The following is a 26,305-nucleotide window of genomic DNA, read 5'->3' on the forward strand; positions in this document are numbered from 1 at the left end:
ATGATAAAGGGACTGTTAAAAGAAGAGGGCTGGTGGAGGAGAAGGAGGGGAGGAGGGGCTTGGAGCTGTCAAGAGGGGCCACTGTGGTCAGGAGGAGCGCTAGAAAGGAAAGTCTCTCCGCCTTTATCTGCCATTTCCTGCTCCCTTCCTGGCTACATTAATAATCTGTAAGAGCAGACAATCACGCACGGCCGTGAGAGATAAAACACGGATGACAAAATATCAACTTCCTGCTACAAAACTCAAAGCCGTTATTAGAATATCAGGCACAGACGGTAATTAATTTCAACTTTAATTACTTCCACTGTTCCTGTAGATTAGATCACAGGTTTGAGATGGGTTATTAAAACAACTGGGGAAATCTGCAATATAAAAAAAAAATGTTAATTTCTCCAACCCCGTCTCTTAACCTGCTTGTTGAGTGATGCAATTACATCTTTGTGGTGCAGACAAGGGTTGATATGATGTAGATGAAAAAGACACCCGATCACTTTGGGTGGAAGCTGGAAGATTTTTACATGCAACACTTATAGATATTTAAATGGTGACGGTATCATTTGGTCATGAGGTTATGACGACCTCATGTTTTCTGTCTGTATCAATGACAGACAATAAAACTGGTGTAACAAAATCTTCAGTTGAAATAAAGCAGTGACCTTAAGATGTTTTAACAATGCAATATGCCTTTATGTGTTAGGAACCAATTGTAATATTCTTCATAAAGTCTGCTTCATCTGTCATGGCAGGACTCAGAAAAGTCCAATTATCCTTTAGAGGTTGTTTTGAAATTCTGAAATTTGCATTAAAAGTGACTTTATTTAGACCCCCCATTTTTATTATTGTTTTATTAACTAAGGAATCCCTTCCCCCATGGCCATTTTACAGAGGTCAACAGGGCAGGACATTTACGTAAAGGACTAGTAGAAAGTAGAAAAGTATGTCTACCTTTATGTATCGCCTCTTTGTTTCACTTTCCTTCCTGCTTAAAAAACAAACTGTGCATTCCAATACCCATAACGCCATACTATATAGTATGCCAGAACAAGATTTAGTATGTCCTAACAAATAGTATGTCAAATGCAATATGCCAAAAATACCAGGATGTTGTACTACATCCGGTAGATTTTGCAGTATGCAAGCAAACATGCTTTTCTGGCTACTGTAACCCACAATCCTCTGAGCAGCGGACGATACATCGCATCGACAGAGCCGCAAACAAATGACAGCTGTTTGACTGCTGACTGACAGCTGTCAGAAGTCCAAATGACGGATGACAGTGCATTCAAGTAACTGATGACCAGTCAAATAGTAATAATAGGAATATTAATTGTTTAGGTAAACTAAATAATCATAAATATTAGAAACACCAAAACGTTACAACTATGAAAATGACAACGACAGAGAACTGCAGATGTAATTTCACTGTTCACGGTTAGAATCCACAATCTGTGCAGTTATAACTTTTAAGGTAAACTGTACCCATTGCAAAGCAACAACAGCAGAGCTCTCCTGGTTGATATCCGTCTCTGACGAACTCAGTATGTGGCTTTTGTTTATCTCCAAGGTAACGGATATAGAAGCAAGAGGGTCAAACTTCAGGGCGTAATATTATGAGAGAGTAGTATGTCCCATTTGTGTGTATACTGTGTGCAACAGTACATACTTTTAAAGGGCAGCTGCAGTACCTAAAAGTGAAAAGAAAAAGTATGCAATTTGGAACGCACCCAAACACTCTCTTGCATCTGGTCTCCTTCTATCAGGTCAAAAATCAAACAGTTCCTCTTGGCGCTCCTCCTAGAGGCCTGGAGAACTTCTGTTGTGTTGACTGGATATGCAGCTTTTTTCTGTTACATTTGTTTTCAGGATCTTTGTGCTTTGACTTTGCGTATTTCTATATTTGCAACATGTTTCTTTATTTGATTTGGATTTTTGTGGTTTTGAATTGGTATCATTTCTGAAGCTGCAGCATGTTTTCTTAATGGGCCATTGTAGCATGTTTGAGGACTGCCCATTGTTCAGATGGCCCAAAATTCAAGCTAGACAACCCAAACGCCACAAGAAATATTCACATCGTGCATTTCCGTAAACCATGGATACGTTATATTTGTCAACAACACTGTGGTGAAGGTGTAGTTAGGTCAAGGCACAAAATCACTTGGTTATAGTTAGGATAAGATTATGTTATAGTTTATAACACCCACTTTTGGGAGCAAAAAAAGCTGCTGGAAAAGCAGGTACAGGTAAGGGAAAACCACCCAGGTTTGCTGGCTCAAACACTACTTGGAAATGCAGCAGGGAAATGCTGCGAAGGGTCAGCAAAATCACCTAGGAGATGTGGCACAAACACCACTGGAAAACACTGCGGAGGGCCAGTAAAAACATCCAGGATCAGTGTCCCAATCACCTTTTTTTTGCATCCGATCCGATCCGAGTCCTTTATTTTGAAACCGAGTTCGATCCGATACTTTGCAAAGCATTAAGAAAGAAAAAAAAAAGAATGCATCCAAGTTGTCCCATAAGGTTTTTTTTTTAATTATTTTTTAAAATAGTATCCAAAAAGCTTATCAGTGGTTCAGCAGCACAAAATGTAAACAAATTAAATATCTTCTTCTTGTCTTCAACAAACAAAATAGGCCTATATTTTTTGTAGCGGTTTGACACATGAAACAAATATTTTTCTTTTACACAGTCAAACCCCACAAAGAAACCATAAAACCCATAAAACAGGTCCCTTAACACCAAAATTAAATTGTTTTTACCTGGTTTCTGTAGAACAAAAGAATTATACTCAATTTTCAAAAATACAAATACAACTGTGATCAGTTTCAAGAAAGTATATATTTTTATCACCAAAGTATGGAGCTTTATCCCTATCTTTATTCAAGAGAGTGGTCTATCAGTTTGAGAGCATTATTTATTGATTTCACGTTCAAAAACCCTGCCCTCACACTCAAATAGCCTCTGCTTGCGCTTGGATCTGCTCTGTTTCTGCTCAAACTGTGTGCTTGCACTCAGATACCATGTTGGTTGCATTCAGATACCATGTTGGTTGCACTCAGATACCATGTTGGTTGCACAGATTTCCTGCTCGAGCTTTGGCTTTTCTCCTCACGCTCAAACTGTTTCTGTGCGCTTGCGGATTTCTGCTCTCAGATTTCTGCCCTGCGCTTGGATTTTTTTGTGTAACAACCCTGTCAAAATCCCCCAACCAATAGAATGCCAGATTTACTGTTGACCAATGAAATGCTCCCTGCCTCCTTGTGGGCGCGCTCGCTTTAGTATTAGAGCGTCCCGTCCGGGCGGGTACTCTTTATATATATATATATATATATACATAAGCAATAGGCCTATCTCACGAGAGGGAGTGACGTTGTACTGTATGTCGTCACGGCTGTGATTCGGTTGAAGACAATTATAGCCGTGACGATATACAGTACAACGTCACGACCTCGAGTGTGATACTGCTTTTATACAACAGTTCAACAACAGCTTAAACAGCAATGCTGAGTGAGGAAATGTTAACAAAAGATGTTGAAATAAATTATTTAAGTATGTTATGTAGCTCCGCGAAAAAAACCCAGTTCCCCCAGTCTGTTGCCAGGCAACGCAGCACACACGGCAGGAACTCACAAGCTACTCTGTATTTACATTGATCTGCTGCTGTGTAACTTCGTCCAGTTCGGCTAATGAAATGTTGGCAAACCTGGATGTTGGCACAGATTCAAACACACCAGGAGGTCTGCACAGAAGAGTCCTGGCTTTCCTTTTCCTCATCCTCTCCTGACGACCACTCATAATTCAATTCAAATGTAATTTTGGGGAAAATATCCATCTTCTTGGTGTAACGCTATATTGTCAGTTTTGCGTCAATGTACCGAGTGTGACAGCTGGTTAATTAAAGGGATAGTGCACCCAAAAATGAAAGTTCAGCCATTATCTACTCACCCATATGCCGATGGAGGCCCTGGTGAAGTTTTAGAGTCCTCACATCCCTTGCGGAGATCAGTGGGGGGAGCGGCCAGCACACCTAATGGCATACGGCGCCCCAGACTAACATCCAAGAACACAAAATTGAATCCACAAAGTATCTCCATACTGCTCATCTGTAGTGATCCAAGTGTGCTGCAGCCCCGACATAAAAAGTTGTTTGGAAAAACGTCTTATCAACTCTGTTTTTAGCCTCACTGTAGCCTGTAGCTCTGACTGCTTCTCTGTGCTCCGCGCACAGTGCAGAAATCTGAGAGCAGAAATTCCGCGAGCGCACAGAAACAGTTTGCACGTGAGGAGAAAAGCCGAAGCTTGAGCAGGAAATCTGTGCAAGCAACATTATATCTGAGTGCAACCAACATGGTATCTGAGTGCAACCAACATGGTATCTGAGTGCACGCACACAGTTTGAGCAGAAACAGAGTAGATCCAAGCACAAGCAGAGGCTATTTGAGTGTGAGGGCAGGGTTTTTAAATGTGAAATCAATAAATAATGCTCTCAAACTGATAGACCACTCTCTTGAATAAAGATAGGGATAAAGCTGCATACAAAGAAAAGAAATGTTCGGTTCAGTTCAGTCAGTTCAATCCAGATCAAACAAAAAATTCCACTCTGGGATTTCCAAATAACATATCACAGTTCACAGTTCAATTCAGTTCAATCCACACAGTTAGCTAAACAAAAGAAAACTCCACCCCAGGTTTTCTCGTAAACAAGGAGGTAAAGAAAATCCACTGTTTGCTCTGACTCAGTTCAGTTTCAAAACAACAAATCAACCCGGCCCGATCTTTTATTACGATTCCGATTTTGTAAAAATAATGTGATCGGCGCCGATACCCGATCCGAGGACATCGTTGGTTATACCTTTTCTCCTCTTATTTATTGAAGGAAGGACTTATAGATATAACATAGTTGTCAGGCTACCATGAAACTAGCCAGGTAAGACCCTCCTGGTGACGTGAGCTCAACATTATGTTTCGTTCTCTCTCTCAGTCTGGACTCGGTGCTGCCCCAAACACTTCCTACACATTAGAATCCAATCAGGGCCAACCAGAGATTTGCACTGTGGTTGACAATGTAAGCAGCCAATCAGTTACTGCAATGTGACGATGACGTCAAATGCAGGCTGCAGCTTGCAGAACTGTAATGGCGTTGTTATAAGTTATTGCAGAAATAGAGTCAATAATTTTTTTTTTTTTAATATACTTTGCACAAAGTGGAGAGATGTCAGACTGAGAGGGCTGCCTTGGTCAGGAGCCCCGAGCAGTTGGGGGGTTCAGTGCCTTGCTCAAGGTCACCCTGGCGGTGCCCAGGAGGTGAACTGGCACCTCTCCAGCCACCAGGCCACGCTCTGCATTTGGTCCGGATGGGGACTTGAACCGGCGACCCTCCGGTTCCCAACCCAAGTCCCTATGGACTGAGCTACTGCCGTTCTTGTTTAACAACAATTAAACAAGAACAAGAGTATGCACTAATGCAGTTTCTCAGAGAAATTATGTTTTTCACCATTCTTCCGACTGAATTTGGCAAAAGCTTGATTTATCACCTGGCTCCATTGGTGATGAAGATGTTTCTTGGTGTTTTCTTACGCTGATTAGCTGAAGCAGTTTGTCTGTTAATACAAGTACTCCCATTCACTGAAAGCGCTTGGGGCTGCAGCGAGTCCAGACTGATACAGAAAGCAAAACAGAATGTTGAGCTCACATCATCAAGATGGTCTTACCAGGCTACCATGAAACGTGTACACTCACTTGTCATATTTTTTAATGCCATGAAAAAATACACAGCTGAGGAAAAAATGTAACTTTTGCTCCAAATACTACATATCAGTTTTTGGATTTCTAACTGCATGGACTGGCACAATCTTACATCTCCAATTCCTTCATTCCTTACGACCCCTCAGTCTCTGATTTCAGCATTACAAGTCGTAGGGTGACTGAGCACAACCTTGTCTCCAAGAAGTTACATTCATACAGTACTTGGTAGTTTTCCAAATTACGTTTTGGTGACAAATATAATTGCAACCTGGATTTTGAGAAGCAACATTCGTTTTAGTGAATGAAGTGCTACATTTATGTACTGGGGTGTAACATCAATCTGGATTGATATATTGATTCAATGATCAATGATCCAGTATCATCGATGCAAAGTGAAAACATGGATCTCTATTGTCATCCTCAGGATACACTTTTATTTTGAAAGTCTGTGTCACCATCAAATAGCAGCAGGCAGATGGCAAGCAGCCAAGAGAAATACAAGGGTAACGTTAACTCAAGAATAAATCAGCAGTGTGGAAATACTTTTGATTTTGAAGAAAAAAGGGGTCAATAGACAAAGCACATGGCGTATGTAAACAATGCTGTTATGAGATAAAACACGATGTAGCGTTACCTGCCTGGACTGTCATCTCACTCCAATATCATCCCCCTGCAGAGCCGGAGAGCCACCCTTTTAAATATGTGCATGCACGAGTTCTACGGCCACCGTTTTAGATGTGTGCATGTGCAAGCTCGAGAGGTTGGGGTATCTGTCAATCCTTTTTTTTTAATGTGGCCAATCAGAGGCTCACAATCCCGTCAGTCAAAAACGTATCAGTTTTTAATTCAGCCAATCACTTAACAGTGGTGGAAATAGTCAACATTTCAACTAGCTAACTATGCTAGCGCTAGCTTTTCTTTGTTGAAATTTTTTCTTTGTTGAAATTATAGCATAATTAGCAAACAATGAATCATAGTTTTTTGTTTCTGGCTGCCAGCACAGCTAGCACGCTAGCTAAGTTAGCTGAAAAGTTGTCTATTTCAACTTCAAAATGTTGATAAAAAATGTTGCCGTCTGTTTATACTTTGTCGAAGGTTAATGCTAAAATGGATGGTCCACAGGGACAAGTCCGCCTGTCTGGAGCGTAGGGGCACGAAACTTCTGGGGAAAAAAAACAAAACAAAGTCCACGGCTCCTTATCCAGGGGTGTGTAGACACTGGAGGAAAGCCGACAGAACCCACTGACATCCTGCTCTCAATGTGGTTCTTCTAGTGGAAGAGCAGATCACAGCCTGGGTTAACAGGTTTTGCTAGAGGCTCCTTAGGGGCTTAGAGCCAGGCCACTTGTCATACTTTTCCCAAGGGGTCTCGTGCCCCTGTCCTCCAGACGGGCAGCCTTGTTCCTCTGGATCATCCATTTTAGCACTAATCCAAGTCAAAGTATCAACAGACGTCTACATTTTCAATCAACATTCTAAAGTGGAAATAGACAACTTTTCAGCTAGGTGACATTGGCATCCAAAAACAAGTATCTGTGATGCACTGGTTGTTGATAATCTAAACAAAGAACACGTTTCCTTGGAGTGGTCCTCCTTAAATGAACTGTGGTGAAAGTTGCAATATTCTCTATTGATCTGTGATTAAGGAGCTGATAAGGAGACTGCATTAGCCCCAGCTCCGCAGGAGGATGTTTCCCTCTCACTCCCCCAACTTCCCACTACAGCAACATTAGCTGCTCTGTTTCAACAACGTGCATGCAGTCTGAAATTCAAAAGTGCTATTCTGTCGGGAGATACAGTGACTTAAACTAGCCGTGAGTAAGAAAAAGTATGAATTATACAAGTAATTTGTTAAGATATGAATGGAGGAAAGTCTGCTAGCCTCTATGATTGAGCTAATAATGGGTGACTAGCATAAAACAAATGACGTCTCTGAACCTAAACAGTAGGTATTGAGCTGAATTTTATACCTTTGTTAAAAGATGTTTTTGTCAATCCATGTTTTATGGCTGTTGGGAAAAGTTTGATCAGATAGACCTCAAGTTTTATTAAATAGATTATTACTTTGGTTGAAAATTTCTTCCACAAAAAACTTTCTGGCAGAAAGCCCTTAAGGCAATTTTTTTCCATGTGCTGTGTAATGTGTGTTAATGGAGTAAGTATAAAGAAACTTTGCCACACTCAAGCGGTCACAGTTATTTAAACTATTTATGTGTTGTTTTTATCTTTAATGGCCAAAAGAAACGGGTGGCAGCTTCTTCTGTAATTGCTTGTGTTTAATGGGCAGATGATGTTGTCTCATATCGATCGCAGACCCCTGAATCACATTGGATCAAAATCAGATTGTGGCAGACTTTGTAATATAGGCAAATATCGTACCATTGTCCAAATAATTGATATGATACCGTATCTTGATTAAACTGGTGATTTACACAACTATTATGTACCACATGTACAATGTAGTTGGGGTGGATGATTGGTTAGCAAAGTCCAGGGTTTGTATCCCGACATTTATGGTTAGATGTCGGCAACAAAAGCACTGTGGTTGAGCTTAGGGAAATACTATGGTTTGGATTTAATGATACTAATGATGTTGTGTCTCAAATAACTGCAGACTTTTTCTGTATTAAACCAGATCAGGATCTTTCTCTAACCTCAACCAAGGGTTATGAATGCCTAAACATAACGTTGAATAACGTTGTAGCCACTATGAGTGGATATTAGATTGTGAGATATTTTGGCTGAAAACAAATGAAAACAATGTCAGTGAACATTTTACTGATATGTTCAGTATCAACATTTTTGCAGCTTGCCTGATACATCAGTTAACAACATTTCCTCATTATGTTAACAGAAAACCTAATCCGGGTGGCATTACATTTCCTTTATGTGCTGCTGCAAATTAGTTGTACATAAACAGAATTTTTTTTTTGTCAAGCATTTTTTATTGCTGCTCCCAGACCGTGAAACATTTTACCCCTCACAGTTATGTCTTCCCCATTTAAATCCCATCTTAAGACCCACCTTTTAAAATTGCATTTGAGACCCTTTAATTCTTTATTTTTGTGTCACTGTTATTCACCTGCTTATTTTCATTTTGGTTAATAAATTGAGTTTGTTTATTTTCTATGAAGCACTTTGGTCAACACAAATTGTTCTTTAAATGTGCTCTAATAATACAGCTTTGTTAACTTTTGCTCAAAACCAGAAAGACTGAATGAATAATGGAGTCAGAAGAGCCAAAATTCATACAGAGAAACTGGAATCAAATCTATGAATGTATATTTCTAAATCAGTTTGTATTGACATAAAATTTCATAAATGCCATTTGTGAGGTATAAGCTCTTCTTCTATTTTTTATATCATTCCCACGTTCTTAACATACCAGCGTTGTTCAATACCCATTTCACTCTGTGAAAGTGTAGTTACACATGATATTCATGCAATAAAATGTGACAATTTTGTTTGTCTTGCCTTAAAAGAAGAGGGACAGAAGGGCAGTAAACAGCAAGCATGCACCAAACAAGTTGATCTTGCAACAGCTCCACAGCTGCTTCAGTTACATCACATCAAAGTGACAGTAGAAGCTGAGAGCAACATATTCCACTTGTTTGTCTTCTTGTCTTCATACTCATGGATGCATTTGGTGATATGTTTAAATGTCCCTCTAATGGAGCATTCATGCTGTTATAAAGGGGCCATTGAGGAGCAATCCTCATTCATCAACACAACTGTATGACTTGTGTGTATAGCAGATATGAGCATGATGAGGCCTTGATTTCTTTGCTGTAAATAGGACGCTGCATTCAGCCCTAAATCCCAACCAGGCAGCCTGGTCTTGTTCTAATAGGACGACTCCATATCAGTTGATTCAATGCAGACTTTTCTTCATCAATCAAAATAACATCAGAAATCCTTTCATACTTTGCAACCTATATGCAAATAATCTGCTCCGAATGGTAATATCATATGAGCAGACAGCGTATTTGCTGTGGGATTATAGAATGAAAAAATGCATTGCAGATATGCCATTTCAAATTAAACGCACAGCCTTTTGCTGCTATCTTTCTTCAGATAGTCTAATTAATTTACTTCAACTATAAATAAATATTTAGTTCCTTCCTAGTGCAGCACACAGGCCTATACTGATTTGGTGCATCAAGTCTTCATTATACAGTAGTGCTAAGGGGTATGTGGGAACAGCTAATCTTAAAATCCCTGCCACACAATAAACAGAGTGACAGAAAGGAAGGATGTATGAGATAAGTCGCCAGTAATGAAACTGGATGCCAAAAGGAGAGGACAGTATGTAATGAAGAGAGAGCAGAGGGGAATGTTTAAAATAAGTTCAAGAACAAAGATAAAGCCCAAGGATGATGTTATCTGCAGGATTGAAGAAAGCATTTCAGTAACAGAATGGTCACAATCACTTAATCAGCCTGACTCCACCCAGCACCGTCCCTGTCTTCCATCATATGCTATTTCCCCCGCTCCAAACAGTCAATTTTCACTCTGTGTGTGCGCGTGTGTGGGCAACGTCTGAGTAAAAGGGTTACAGAAAGCGTTGATGGCTCTGTCATAGTGGAGGGTGGCCTTGCATTATCAAAGCAGAGCACTTCAGTTAGTACAGCTTGTGAGTCTTGCTGAAAAGATGACCAATCTGAAACAAGAAACAATGTAGGTTTAGAGATTTATAAATGTTTGTCTGTGGTCACGACCGGTTTAGGCATGTTCAAACTAGAACTGGGCATGTTCAGACCAACTGAATACCAAACCCAACACAAGATGCAGATAATCTTACAATACTGATATGTAGTCACGTACATTTACTCAAGTACTTTACCTCAGTACAGTTTTGGGGAACTTGCATTTTACTTAAGTATTTTTGATTTAGATGAATTCTCTACCCACAAAATGATCATTTATATATCAACTACTCAGCCCATGTCACTCTCTTGAAGAAAACTGTTTATCCTACATGCCTCCACGGTTAATGATGAATCCAAATAGTAACGTTTTAGCAAAAATGCATGTGTTTGGGAAGTACTGACCATGCGAAGACTGGATAAATGAAGCCTTGGATTTTACTACACAGGTTGTGTGAGAGTTTTCAAACAGATGTTTTTATATCGTTTTGCTGGTGTTAAACAAGGTCGCTTTTGACTTCAGTTCAGGGGTGTAAATATAGACAGTGAAGGCAGTGCAGTTGCACAGGGGCCCGTGGAGAGAGTGGGCCCTCCATCAATGTGTTGGGTGGAGAATGGATCCTGAGTGATTGCCACCTTGCAAAATATACCTGTGTTCAAAGAGGAACCCTCTTAGATTAAGCGCAGTGCCATTTGCTATATACAGTATGCCCTTAAAAAGGCAAACCCATCTCTGTCATGTTTATTCTAGTTAGTCAATGTGTGTGTTTCCACTGGCTGTGGCTGTGTTGCGTTCCGGCTCCACAACCGATACGCAGGACTTCTATTTTTGCCGGACGCCGGAGCACAACGCAGCAATTCAGCACAGAGCAGATCATGTGGGGCAGGAAGTCGTGCACAGAAACAAAGCATCCGGTTAATTTTCAAAATAAAATACACAGTGTTCACATCCGGTTAATTTTCAAAATAAAATACACAGTGTTCACGTCGGATCATATTTCCCTGCACTGCACCTTGAAAATGTCATAATGGGCGAAGGCAGGCCTGAAGTCAACAGGTCAGAGGTTTTCAGACGTCATTTCACCCCGTTGACACCATGGACTTGGAGATGTTAATCATGGAGGTGCACCGAGATGTCTTCCTACTACTACTCTGGTTTTGTGGTTCTGTTTATAGAAACTACATCTTGTTATATCGTGCGAATTTGTGAATTCTAGAAACTACATCTTGTTATATCGTGCGAATTTGTGAATTCGCGAGATCTTGTGACTCCCGCTGTCTGGCGGAGCTGCACCGCTCCGCACAGCAAACGCAGCCGGTGGGTGTTGACGGACGGCGGAGCACGCAGCGGATAACCAGCGCAGCCATTCCGCAACGGACACGCATCCAGTGGAATTCCGGCATTACACCACTGCTACAGCTCATCAAGAATTTTTTTTGGATCCTTTGTTCACCATGGAGGCATGCGAGAAAAACGTTTTCTTCGCAAATTCAATGTAACATGGGACGAGTAATTGATAAATAAAATCATTTTATGAATGACGTATCTTATCAATGTTGCAAGAGGTGTGGACTTGAGAGAATTTGATGACTTTAAACTCGACTCAACAAGATCAAAGAGGACTTGCAACTTGACTTGGACTTTAACACCAAAGGCTCGTGACTTCACTTGAACATAAAGGGATAGTTCGTCATTTTGGCAAATTCGCCTATTGTCGTAATCCCTATAGTCATATGAGTAGGTACATTACCTTTAATTGTCAGTGCCTGCTGTTCTGAGATTGGTGGGGCAGAGCTGCCCGCTGCTCAGCGCACAAAATGGAGGTGAACGGCACACCTGGACCACTTTGGACCAGGTCCAGATCAAAAACCACTGTACCTAGACTTCTCAAATCTGGACTGGATTATCCTACAGAGGCTAAACATTCATTATAACACAGTTTCTGGTCCAAAGTGGTCTATATGCTGAAAAAACGGTGAAATGTGTCTTTATTGCATTTTCACAAATAGAATAAAGGTTTCACAAATCAGAAACTGTGTCTGAATGAATGTTTAGCCTCTGTAGGATAATCTAGGCCAGATTTGAGAAGTCTAGGTACAGTGGTTTTTGATCTGGACCTGGTCTAATGAGGTCTAGGTATAAAACCGAAACGGTGAAACCTCCCCCTTTAGCATTTTCGCAAATAAAATAAATGTTTCACAAATACAATAGTGGGTGTCAGGCAAAGTTAATGTCTTACCTTGAAATGTCTAAAATGTTTTCACATCAAGAAGTGTCACAAAAAACAGACAATCAGTGGACAAACAGTCGCACTGCACATTAAGTTAATTTCCCCTTAACTTTCCCCTTAAGTGCCGAATCGGAAGCTGGCGAATCGGAAGCTAACTTCAGCGTCGTGATGGAACGAGAGTACACCTCAAAATAATCACCGGAACACGGGGAGAACATGCTAACTCCACACTCATAAATCACCACAACTCCTGAGGGAACAACAACATAAAATGTTCCCTAGCAATCTGTTTACTCCCAACAATGAGAAGTAATGCCAGTCACTTCACTATATGCTTTGGGCAAGCACTTATCCATAATATAACCACAATAACATTTGCATTTTAGCCTTATTTACCATGCTTGGGTTGTAGGCTAATGTTACTCAACATGGAGGTAACGTTACAGCAGAGAGGTTGCTGAGCAAAATACACAACGCTCACTTACCACGTCTGCTCGTTTTGTGATGCCGACAGATGGTATGGCAGTGTCTCTCAAGAAAATCGTTTGAACCATTCCTGAGCTTCTGCACTCCATCCTTTCACTGTAGTCCTCCGGTAAAAAATGGTTGGAGCAAACAAACATTTTCCAGACCATTTCCACAGGCGTGTTGGGGTCGATGTCCAGCACAAATAGCCATTGTTTCATCCTGTCCGTATTACTGGTCAGTACTACGTGTAACTTCACTCTGCTCCACGTCTTCGGCTTGTTACTGCAACCTTTTACAATGCATGTGTAAACCATGATTTACAACAACACTCTGTAAACTTTTCTCAAACTTTCTGGTGAGTCCAGCTGACGATACCGCAAATACAAGGCTGTAAGCAATAACTACGGCACTGTCTCAGGTGCGCACTGTGTCACTCCGCCCAGTGGTTTACTCAAGAAAGTAGTTCCGAGTATTTGCTTCATGTGTCGTAATGTTACTTAATTATATATTATTATTTCATAGCGTGGGAAATGCGCAAGCCATGTGTTGTCCACTAGAGCGTTTTGGAGTCATTTGATGGTGTATTTGATTAGTTTTGAGGGAGAGAAGGGGCTGTACCATTCACCTCCACTTTGTGCGCTGAGTAGCAGGCAGCTCTGCCCCACCGATCTCAGAACAACAGGCACTGACAATTAAAGGTAATGTACCTACTCATATGACTATGGGGATTACGGCAATAGGCGAATTTGCTAAAATGTCAAACTATCCCTTTAAGCCTTTAGTCTTGAAAATACTTGATACCTTTGCCCAAGCCACTTTGGGAAGTTAAAGATTCATGCAAAATTCATTCTGTTGTGGTGCTGGATAATAGCACTCTATACTATGGAAGTACAATGTCAACACTCCTTTTATTATGGTTAAGTTGAGTCACACTTGTTTTAAGAAACTTGTTTTAACAAATAAATACACTTTTTAAAAGGCATTCATCATTTTTCTAAATTTAACATATTATTATGCTTTTGTTACATTTGGTAAAGAGCACATTGTGACTTGTTAAGGATTCGAAACTGTGGGACTTGGGACTTGATTCGGGACAGTTTTGACTTGGGGCTTAAGTGCAAAGAGTTGAGACCTACTTGTGACTTGCAAAACAATGACTTGGTCCCACCTCTGTACTATCACTCTACTACACTACCTTAGAGGCCAGTAAAGCACTTTTTACTGCACCATATTCATTTGACAGCTCAAGTGACTTAAGTGATTGAGAATTTACATACAGAACATTAGAGCAGCTCATAAATTATGATGGACTGTTAAAGATTAGACTAATAAACAGTTGATAGAGTAAATATAGATATATATATAAATATACACATACATAATTTTCTTGAAATGAGCTCTACTGTGGCCAGCTACAACGGTTAAATGCTGCTCATGATGGCTTTTAGTTATTAGAATTTCAGTTTGACTCAAAGGCTTGACCTGAAATGTTAAAAACACAAAGCCATTTTTGTGGAACAATGTTTTCTCCTTTTAATTAATTGAGGAAAGTGAAATACTGATTTATGATTAAAACTCTTCTCTCTAATTTAGTTTATTTCAAGTCTTTAATTCTACACATACCATGTATACTGTCTGAAAAAACAGGAGGGATGAGGATGAGGGGGATTCATAAAGAAAAATGCATTCAGTTCAATAATTCATAAAATAACTAGCTACACATATAAAGGACTACTAGAGTTACAGTAACTGACATAACATCAAACAGTTACACTTACATAATGTAATGTCACATTCACAATCATTTTATCCAGAATGAGCACTTTTATGATCCCTACAGTAAATTATTGGTTTAGTGGTATCGCTTCTTTTACCCAAGTAAGAATGAGTTCAGTATGAAGCTTCCAACCCAGACTGCAGATGTAAGTCTTCACATATCAGGACAAACAGAATGGTGTAATATATGGCGCTGATCTTATCAAGGTGTCATACATGCAGTAACTAACGCTGATAAAACAGCTACATTTCTATTTCTGTGGCTGCGGCTCCTTCTAAACTTCCTCTTCATTCACTGTGATCCACCGCTGTACTGTACAGCACCGTCTCCCCAACAAGCTTATTTCTAAAAGCTGCCGAAGCTCTACTCAAATCCTCTAGATCCCGGTCCCTGCTGGGGCTGGACTGCTGGCCAAACTGAGATCCTCAGACAAAGACTGGCCCGAAACTCCTCTTGATTTGGACGGGCACCCGGCTGCCGTGCTCTGCAAACACCATAACACCATCTCTGCGCTCATTTGCGAGGCCTTTAGCTGTTCATGAGTTTGTGATTAGCAGCGCTTTGGTTTGATGGCAGCTCACCAGTTGTAAAAGTCGGCGTGGACAGTGGCCCCCCTCTGAGAGCGGCTGGTAACTTGGCCTCTAATGCGCCGACCCCACATGTACCAGGCAAGGCCCAACCATGGCTGCAGGACCAGGCTCCAGTAATGCTGCTCAACAAGCATTCTGAAAGATAATGACACCACAGGCTGCACAAATGTTGAAAACCCATGTAAATATAGTGCCAGAATGGAAGATAAGACTACATCTGCAGTCATCCAATCGCTGCTACCTGCACTGTGTTATGAAATCATGGCCTGAATCACTTTCACATGTCTGTTCAAAACTGATTTCAAAGCTGTTCTAAAGCTAGTTCTTTTTACTATTTCCTTTTGTTCCTCTGTTTTTAGTTGACTTTGAACTTGATCCTGCAGGGTATCATCGATCAGTGTCAATCACACCGACTCATCACAGGTGGAGTGGCAACTTCTGAGGCCATTTTTGACCTGCCTTCCATGTAATTAAATCAAACTTTCTTATGAATGAATCCAGTGTACTCACAAGTTACAGCTGCATTACAGACTTCACCCTCTATTCCTATTTAAACCATGTTACATAATATAACTCTGTCAAAAGCTTATTTCAGTTCAAATGTGCAGACTTTTTTACATCAGACTACCTGTCACAAATAATAAAAGCACATGCCTGTGATCTAGCACACAAGGAAAGAATAATACCAAATGTAAACATACATTTTGCACAGTCCACTTATAGTTTCATGTTTAAAATATGCTTAAAAGTGTATGAATGTGATGATACTAGAACATATATAACATACCAAACACAAATATATGCTCACTAGCTCTCACAGACGTTAATACACACACTGGGACTAAAAGGAAACTCATATCAAAAGGGGGAAATGGTTCATTATGCTTCTACAACAACACTTTATCAGGTGCTACATGGAACACTTTAGGTTCATTATAATAGAGTACAAGTTTATTATACATTAGTGCTCAAATGATTCAACATATGATAAGTGTGGGGAAAAAATTCATACTGGAAATGTTACAGTAGCCTTGTAAGAACCATAAACTGAGGTTTGCTTTTAGTTTTTATTTTTTGCAGTCATAATAAACAGAAATTATAATGTCTGCACTGTAAAAGGAATTTCAGAGGGTGGTAAATAAAACCCATGCATATCATTAACATTTTAATCAAGTGTATTAGTCAGCAAGGGAAATAATTAATAATGGGTAAATTATACATACTCTGCCTATTTATTAGCAGTAACAACTGCAATATAAAAAATATAAAATACTCCATATACCGTATAATCCCTGCACTGCAACATGCGCATGTGTCAGCGCCCATGCAGCATGGGTGAAGCCAGTTTCATTTGTGGGACTGGAAAGTCTTTAGCTATATTCAAACTATGCATACTTCTCTTGGGTCACTGGTTGTTAGTTGACACAGACTAATCACTTGAGAATGTTGTGGTCAGTTGGTCAATAAAAAAATGACATGTATTGTCAGTACTGTCTCTGGGTGGCAACGTGGAGCAGTGGTTAGCGCTGACGCCTCACAGTATGAGGGTTTCAGGTTTGAACCCACTGGCGTAACTGAGGCAGCACGGGTTTTCTCCTGGTTCTCTGGCTTCGTCTCACAGTCAAAAGACATGCACATTAGGTTAATGGGTAACTCTTAACTGTCCGTGGGTGTGAATGCGAGCGCACATGGTTGTCTGTCTCCGCGTTTCAACTCTGTAATGGTCTGACGACCTGTCCAGGATGTACCAATGTCAGCTGGTATAAGCTCTGTCCTCCTTGTGACCCTATGCGATTACGGAAAATTAATGAATAAATGAAGTATTGTCTCCTGTGTATGACAATTTTTCAGGTAAAGCTAACCCTCCCTTAATTAATTAAGTTACATTACCTGGGTATTTAGTCATGTTGATTACTTATTAATAATTAGAATGTTCATCACAGATGAACAACTGCCTACTTACAATCAAGATTTAAATATTACTCACTTTTTATATATTCAGTTGTGTAATGTATTGAAAACTGTTTGGTATTATTCACCTAATAAGTTTTAGTGAGTCATAGCTGTTAAATTTAAGTGCTGTTTACTCAAGGCATGAGATGAGATCTACTCAATCAAACTGAGTGCAAATTGCTACCTCACTTACACTTACACAGTGTGTAGGATACAACTTAATGTGTTTGATCATTTTAACTTAATGTGTTTGAACATTTTAAGCCCCACCTCAACAGAGCTCTGACCCACTTGCACATGTTATTTTCAGTAACACATTAGATTAATACCTATACACTGTGCATACATATACATATTCATGATACATACACATGAACATAAACACACACATATATTCAGACACTGAAACATATCGATAATTCACGCACTCACGACAAAATGAAACAAAACAAAAATTTAAAAAAGAAAAGGAAAAAAAAGGGTAAAGAGGTATATATTAGCCCACAGTAGAAACATGCATGCTACCATCTTATCTAAATACATTAGAACTAGTCGCCATGTTGTGTGAACTGTGGACTATTGCCAACAGTTTTTGATATTTTCAAACATTTGAGTTTATCAATGTTTGAATCCACAAACCAAATGTAGGAAGGTTGACATTTTTTCATAGTATAAATCCTCTAGCAATAAAAGTAGAAAAGGCTGTTATGAATTTGATATTTCAGTTAAGGCAAGGATCCCACGGGACACTCCAACCATTGCTGTCAGTGCATAGCATTCAATTTGTTTTTCAAAAACCTTCATTAAAAATTAAACATTAGCTGCCAGAAATTAGTGAAGTTAGATGAAGATGTGAGACAGCAGCAGTAGTTTGCCTACAGCAGTCATATTTAGTATCTGCTGAAATCACATATTGATTCATATTTTATCTCAACCATTCAAAGCTCTCAGTCATTGCACATTTCTGTAATGCCTACCTTACACTGGAGAAAGGGGCCCCGTGTTTCAGTGAAGTAATTAAAGTGTTTGAAAGTGAGAGTGTAGGGTAAACTTGCAGAAGGTTGATGGTTGTTGTAACAAAGACAAAGAGGAAGATTTTAGAGTTCACTGGCTGGACAAACAGTTAATGTGTCTGCGCAGTGCGGGCCAGAGCAGAGCATACGACAGTAGATCATGGTGTTTACAGCTAGTTAACAGCCCTGGACTCAGTCTGTCAGGCTTTGTGGAGGCATTGGAGGCCGCCACCATCCGCACAGACTTCAGGCTGTGTGCCTGGGGCTGGACAATCCAAAACATGAGCTCCAGTTGAGACACTGTCAGCTATAATGTCCACATACTTTGCAATGCTAGCCATAAAGAAGCCATTCAGGGCTGCACACCTGCGAGCTCAGCTTTTTTTTAACACCACATATTGTGTCATTTTTCATCAAATATGTTAATGAGGTGTTAATAGCAGAACAGTTTGACACAACATGTGCTGCTGAGAAAAAAATTAAAAAGTAACACAGACTATGTCTTTCCAAGTTTACAGTCACATTTTTGGTGCACATTTCTGATGCCTTCAGTACAGTAATATTACATAGGAATACTGTACTTTGTGCTATTAGGGATCCAAATTTCCTCATTTTTTTGCTGCTTGGAAAAAAAGAGGCTGCTGATTATATGAATGCTGCTTGATAGATCTTCAGAGCTGGGCCCAGTGGAATGTCTCCCCTCCTCTGTTTAAACAAAGCCTCAGATAAGATTTAAGGAGAATCCTTAAGGTGATCCAGCTGCCCTCCTCCAAGCTGCAGCAGGCACACAGCCATAATGAAGACTGAGGGAAAAAGCTCAGAGACCCACCTCCAGCAGGCAGGGCTGCAGATGAATACATTCCCTCTCGCATTTCCTTACAGCTTATCCTCTCCAGAAAAAAGACAGTCAAAGAAAGATGAGAGGAAGAGGGATGACTCTGTTTCAGTTTTGTCACACACTCCTTACTATCGTTTTCCTGGTTTGTTTCGGAGTAGCCACTGCTGTTGTCCGCCGTTAATCACGAGTCCCTGTCATTTCACTGGCATTTTCTGTTTTGGATTTACATGTGAATTACTTGGAGAGCAAATCATTTATGTGTCACATCCATTCCTTACAGCACATTTTCATGATTACTCTGTGTTTGAATTTTCTCAATTATTCCACGTCCCCTTCTCTTCCCCCTCACTGTGGGCAGGGAAATGCATTTTGCCTTTTAATTGCATACAAAACTCAAACTGGAAAAAAAAAAAGTCAACTGCCCAATTGCATAAAAAAGCAGAGCGTGCATATAAATGCATTTTGACATATGCGTGATTACATTACATCAAAAGAATGTTTAACATTTTGTCACATCAAGCTGTAATTAATGCAAAACATATTTGCAAGAACAACACGTTTTAATAAAAAAAAAAAAAAATGTATGAAATCATCATTGGGCCTAATGCTGCATGTTGCTCAGGATAATCCAGAGAGAGGGAGAGAGAGTGAGGGAGAGAGAGGGAGGAAATAATTAGCGGAGAGAAGCGATTGCACTAATGAGAGGAGAATTTGACTAGGATACTTTACTTGACCCCCAGTGTTCCTTGGCTGTCCAAGAAAAAAAAGGCTGATTTATAATTATACTCTGCAATGCACCATGAAATTGTTATTGTGGAATACCTTTTTGAAAATGTTATCAAACAATTACTTTAATTTTTCCCCCTGGAAACTGTTGCACATGTCTACTAAAATGAGATGGTGGAGCAGAGTCTCCTGCCTGTCATCCACTGCTGTTCATGCAGATGAGCTCGTTTTGTGTGTGTCTGTGTCTGTGTGTGTGTGTGTGTGTGTATGTGTGTGTGTGTGTGCTTTTTCTTCCCTTCCCCAGAGTCTCTGTTCCGAGGGATGCTGTGGCAAATAAAATAATACTCTGATAAAACTGAAATATTTTATGACAGAATGATAATCATTGCAAGCATACGTGCCACTGATATGGGGCTGTTGCGGTTGGGGGAGGAGAGGAAATAATCCTTTTTGTGGGCTTTAAAAAATGAATCTCAGTTGAATCACATCAGAGGGAAAAAAAACTCAAAGACAGTTCCAAGATGAGCCAACTCCAGGAGAAAATGACCTCCTCGTTTTGGTGATAAAGTTCTAGCCAAAATATGATATCAGCCTGCGACGTGACTCATTAGAAATGTGTGTATGGCGTGGAGGCAGCTCTCCCTATCTGCCAGTGCCTGGCTTGCCGACTGATAAGAAGCAAATGCAAATGTCCTGATAAGAACTGAATGCAAATATTTATGATATGATATTCCCTGGGAATTATGTGTGGATAAAACAAAGTGTTATTTCCCTGTAATTCTTTCAGGTTTGCCAAAATGTCCTTTTTTTGCTTTCGGAATTTGCATTTCTTCAAAATTGATTGGGCCTGCGTATTATGTTAAGCTATTTGTTTGCTGAGGATGGTAATTAGTTACTGTAATTACAGCGATGACAGTTGCTAAATTGTTTTTAAAGCATTACAGTGTGTCTGTGCCAGAAGATTGCAGTACTTATTTTAGGATTTAAGCATTTGCTGGAAACACTCCAACTCTAAGGCCAAAGTGGGAATTTTTTGAACTACAAAGCAGCCATTTTCTAAGCAAAGACATTTTTGAAAATGTCTGTTAATTTGCACTAATTGCTGGTTTGACTGTGTTGTGCAGTTTCTTCTCCGATCAGGGACTTGTTACTGATAGGATGTCTTGGGGGATCAAAATGGGCTTGAAATAGTTTTAATACATGTGTTTGTTAGCTTTGTACGCTCATTTAAGTCAGACTTTTAATGTTCTCTGTCACCCAAGAAACAAATTGTTGTTGAAGGCACATTTGTAATTGTGGTTCCCAGTGTAGCCTATACAGGCTTTCAAGTTTAGTAAACATTAATTAGCGTGGACACAGACAGTTGGGTGTTTTAGAGGGCGTTTCATGTACAGCATAAACAGCAAATGTCTGAATCACATGGATCAGGACTGCCAGAGCTGCATGTGCATATAATGCAGAAACACAGAAACAAAGCAGGACACACTCCAGACTGTGATGATAAATTATAACTCAAGCTATGTTAAGGTAAAATCCAAGTCACACAACCTGCTATAGCCACAACAAACTGTTCTGGGACTGCAACTAACTATATTCATATTTAGAAAATGAAACTATTTGCCATTTTTGTTTTAAAAATATCACTCGGACAACTAATTAATGCCGATTAATTTTCTGTTGATTGTTTAATTGATTGTTCAACTAATTGTTTCAGCTCTAAACTGCTCTCTATTATTGCGAAGCAGATTTTGCAAAATAAATTAGGATTCCCAACCTCTCTGACCATTCCTAATATTTTAATTGACATTGATGCAACAAACACAGACATTGAGGTAATTACAGTGTGTACTCAATGTCTCCGGAGCATGAAAAAACTATTGATTCCACCATTTTGCAAATGAAACATACACCGGTCCCACTTCTTGAGGACCCCATGGGCAACAAGCCTAGTTTCCTTCTTGAGCATTATGCTATAAGTGCATAATTGGATTTACTATTAACATAATCGGACAGCGTGCATGTTGACTTGGATATTCCCCTATGAGCTGCATTCCTCTTCTAAACATTATAGAGGGAGATGGTGAACGTACATCCAGGTCCCATGAGCTGCTTTTTGTTTCCCTGACTTCAGTCCGACTATTGGAGGAGGGTGTATACTTACACGGGCTTAAAGTGGGGAAAGAGAGGCATTTTGTAATCAGAGAGAATTTTCCACAGCAGGGTCATAGACATGGATTTGGTCATGATTACCTCTAGTAAAGAAAACCTGAGACACAAACCTTTTGAGTGGATGGATAGTCAGCCAAATTGTTAAAAAAAAGCTGTACATGTGGATATGGTGTTGTACACAAAGCAAATATAATGCTGCAAGCATTTTAAAACAAATAATCACTGGGTTTGTTTAAAACAAATAATCACTGGGTGCACATGTGCAATAACGTGATCTAATACAACAGCTCTGCCTTTACAAAGATAATAATGTTCAGTTTTGATTGACATGGTCAGAGAGGCATTAGCCTGAGTACATGTTTATTATTGAGGTTGTAGTTTGCAATGGTGACATGGACTGCAGAGGTGTTTCTAATATTTTGTCCTCCCTATTTACCTACATGACACACTGCCTGTATGTCACATTAGCACACATCTTTGACTATTATCTCTGTGCATTGCACATACCAGCTATACTGTGAACTTTTACACATCCCCTGATTAATATTTTTGCACATCCTGCACAAAACTGTGCAGCTTATTCATTCTGAAACAGCTTTATTGTATATATTTAATTTGTCATTGATTTTAAGTCCTATTTGTATTGCAGTGTTTCTATTCTATATCCATGTTTTACATTACAGTACTTCATCTTTCTTTTTATATTATCATAATATGTTTATTACTTATTAATGTGTGCACCAAAGACCAAAGCAAATACCTTGGAAGTGAAAACCTACTTGGTAATAAATCTTATTCCAATTCTGATGAGAGGGGCAGAATATTAGAAACACCTTTTAATATAAGTCCCCCCAGTGCAACACCAGCATCACCCACTATGACCTCTTTAATACACATAAAGTAGAATTATTACCTTTCTGACAGCGTCAACAAACACTGAAAAATTACGAGCTTTGTAAAAGTGGTATTAATGGCAGAGCTGTTGTATTTGATTGCATTACATCGTGCAGGTGTACCTAATAAAGTGACAGTCTGAAAGAAAAATCCATCCCCTCATTGTGAAGGTAGGAAACACACAAAAAAAGCATTCAACCATGAACGAGGGGATTCAGTAACAGCATGAGGACTCTGTTTCTTATTGCCCGAAGCAAAATGGAAACTCTACCTCAAAGATACAGATTTAAAGAGGAGCATACAGAATAAAGCAAGAGAGGGAGAGTGCAGATAGAAACATACAAGTCAAGCGGCAGCATGAGTGAACACAGCTCTATCAGTGAAATAGCTCGCTATTGGAGCAGAAATGTGGCCTCGGTTTGTGTGGGGTGAATTCCCATGTTGTGTTTTTGTTGCATAAATACCCAGCACCCCACAAACCCAGCCTAAATCCAAGCCTGCTCTGACACACACACACACACACACACACACACACACACAGCATCCATATTAGATGCACCCGCTAGTTACTTCTTAATTAACACCTACTGCAGCCATAATAATAGAATCACTTTCCCCCCTTTCTGAAATCCCTTTGAAATTACGCAGGATTAAGGAAAGTTGGTTGCTAAATTGGTGTGTGCATCTGTAATTTAATTGCATCTGAGGCCATTAATTAATAAGGTGCCTCCTTTAATAGTTAATGTATAATTGCTATTAATTAACAGCCAGTCTCGATAAAGTGTCACCAAAATCAAACAAAAACAATTAGCTTTTTGAGGTAAGTGTCTTTTAAAAGCCTCATTATTAGTACTAGAGGTAATATACAGTAGTTAGAATGATAAAGAAGCGAGTGTAGATTTTAATTTGGATGGGGAGAGAGGAGGGAAAAAAACACAGTTGACATCCATAAGGGAATTACCATGCAGTAATTACGGGATAAGCTCATTGTAACATGATAAATAATGCAGTGAATCTGTCCCCTCCAGTTAGGTTGTCTCCTCTTTTTATTAGGATGGACTTTAATTCCACATCTTGTGTTGTACTAGAGCAAATTTAGTTGCATTTAGCTGCTCATCAGTGTGGTAAAGATTGAATACAAATACCAAGTAGGGGCCTACAAGCTTTTAAGGCAAATGTGTATTTTTGTGACTTGGGTTTGGGCATTTGAAGATATGTGTCTCCTCTAAATCTTTGTTGCTCTCACTTCTTGTCCAAGAGTTACATTCCTTGATAAAAGCGGTCGTGTGAACAGTCGTCCTTGTGTTTGAGTCTCCCTTGATCGCAGTGTCACATGGAGTAAATATAACAAGTAATAACTTAGACAACAGGTACAAGCGTGACCAATATTTTACATACTTGGTGTGACTAGCAGGCTTTGTGTTTGAACCAGTGTCGTCTGAGGCATATTCACGGAGAAATAGCACCAAAACAATATGTTAGCTTTGTTCCTCTTATCTGGTATAAATCAATAGGTTGTGGTTTTAGCCGTGATTTACAAGCAGAGTGGTCGTTGGTGCAAAATGAATTGGGTGCCAGGTTGAGAAGCATAAACATACATCTGGAGCATGGAACTTTAAACAAACCCGACTGTTATTTGCAGTGCCATATTACCATGAATACAAATGACAGCATGACCTCAATTTTCTGCACTGTGTGAGAGAGTGGAGGAAACCAATGGTTTAAGTGCTATTCCATCCCAAAGTGCTTGTTTGGTCTCAGTTTCACTCCTATCACAAAGTCAACAATCACACTGTTTAGTATTGAATTGGTAGAAATAATATTCAGGGTCCCTGTCCACAGGCAACTATTATAACAAGCCATTTTCCCCTGCAATATGGTTTGTTGATATACATCCCCAACATACACACAGCAGTTTGAGCCTGTTTTAGCCTTTATTTAATGAGGCATCAGCAACGGAAAAGAACCTGCAGTGCAACAAACACTTAGCCTCAGAAGTCGTTTTCACCTTGGTTCACAGTAGAGAGAGGCTCCAATCCACTCGCTAAACAATTACAGCATATTAGCTACTTGTCAGTCAGACCTTTTGGTGACGATACATCTCCATTTATTTCCTCTCTACATTTCCTCCCTGTGCTCACTCGCCTCCTCTGCTCTCCTCTCCCCAGACAGGCGGGGATGTGCGGGGAGTCCACAGGGAGCTGAGGAATATTTCACTCCGCCAGTGAGGCACCCGGTGGGAATAGGGGTTGAAACTGTGTGAGTATGTATCTCATTAGTTCAGTTATGTAATTTGGAGCACTGATAATCCTCCAGGACTGCCACGTTGCGCACCTCAGAAACAAGAGTCGGAGTCGTCAACATGCAGCCAAGTAAAGACTAAGCTGCTAATTGCTGGGTGTGCTAATGTGACTGGTAATGTAAGCTATAGTCCTCTATGGTATTAAGGGTAAACACATGGTACAGTTGGTGAATGAAATGCTCAAGTTCCAGGTAATCATTTCTGAAAGTGAAAGCAAAGAAATGCAAATGTGTGCCACATAATTTAGCATTTGTAATTAGAGGGTCAGTCTTTACTTGTAAACTGTAGTTCAAGAACTGAAAACACATAATATGGAGGAAAATGTTTCAGTAATATTGCATTGTCATCTCAGGAGTTGGTGGAGATCAAAGTACCATTTTGGGGGGGGGGGGGGGGGGGGGGGGGGTATTCAACATCATTGAATTCCATAGTTTTGGGATGATGGCAGATACATCAAAACAGATACATCTCATCAGCAGGAGGAAGGAATGGTAAATGGTACGACTCCAAGATGAGATGGCTGCCAAGGAGCAGAGAGCAGCAGACTACTGTTCGCGACCAACAAAAGTGGGTGTTTTTGAACAACAGTTCAAAATATTTCCAGTTGTGTTGTAGCAACAAAAGCAATGTTCTTTTTTTTGTTTTTATGAGAGTTCGGGACATGTCCAGCCATTTTTGTGGTGACAAAAGCAGGTCATCTTTGACAACAATGAGTTCCTCTCAGCAGCAACCAAATCAGTTCTTTTTTAACAAAAGTTAGGGACATTTTTGAAATGTGTTTGTATTGACAAAAGGAGATTTTCATTAAGAACAGTTTGGGACATGTCCAGTTGTGTTTGTAGCGAAAAAAGCGGATCTTTTTTGACAACAATTTGAGATATTTCCAGCCATTTTTGTAGCAACAAAAGTTTGGGACATTTTTCAGCTGATTGTAGCGACAACAGTGGGTCTTT

This window comes from Epinephelus moara, chromosome 6, assembly GCF_006386435.1.
Source record: "Epinephelus moara isolate mb chromosome 6, YSFRI_EMoa_1.0, whole genome shotgun sequence".
NCBI classification, from domain to species: Eukaryota; Metazoa; Chordata; class Actinopteri; order Perciformes; family Serranidae; genus Epinephelus; species Epinephelus moara.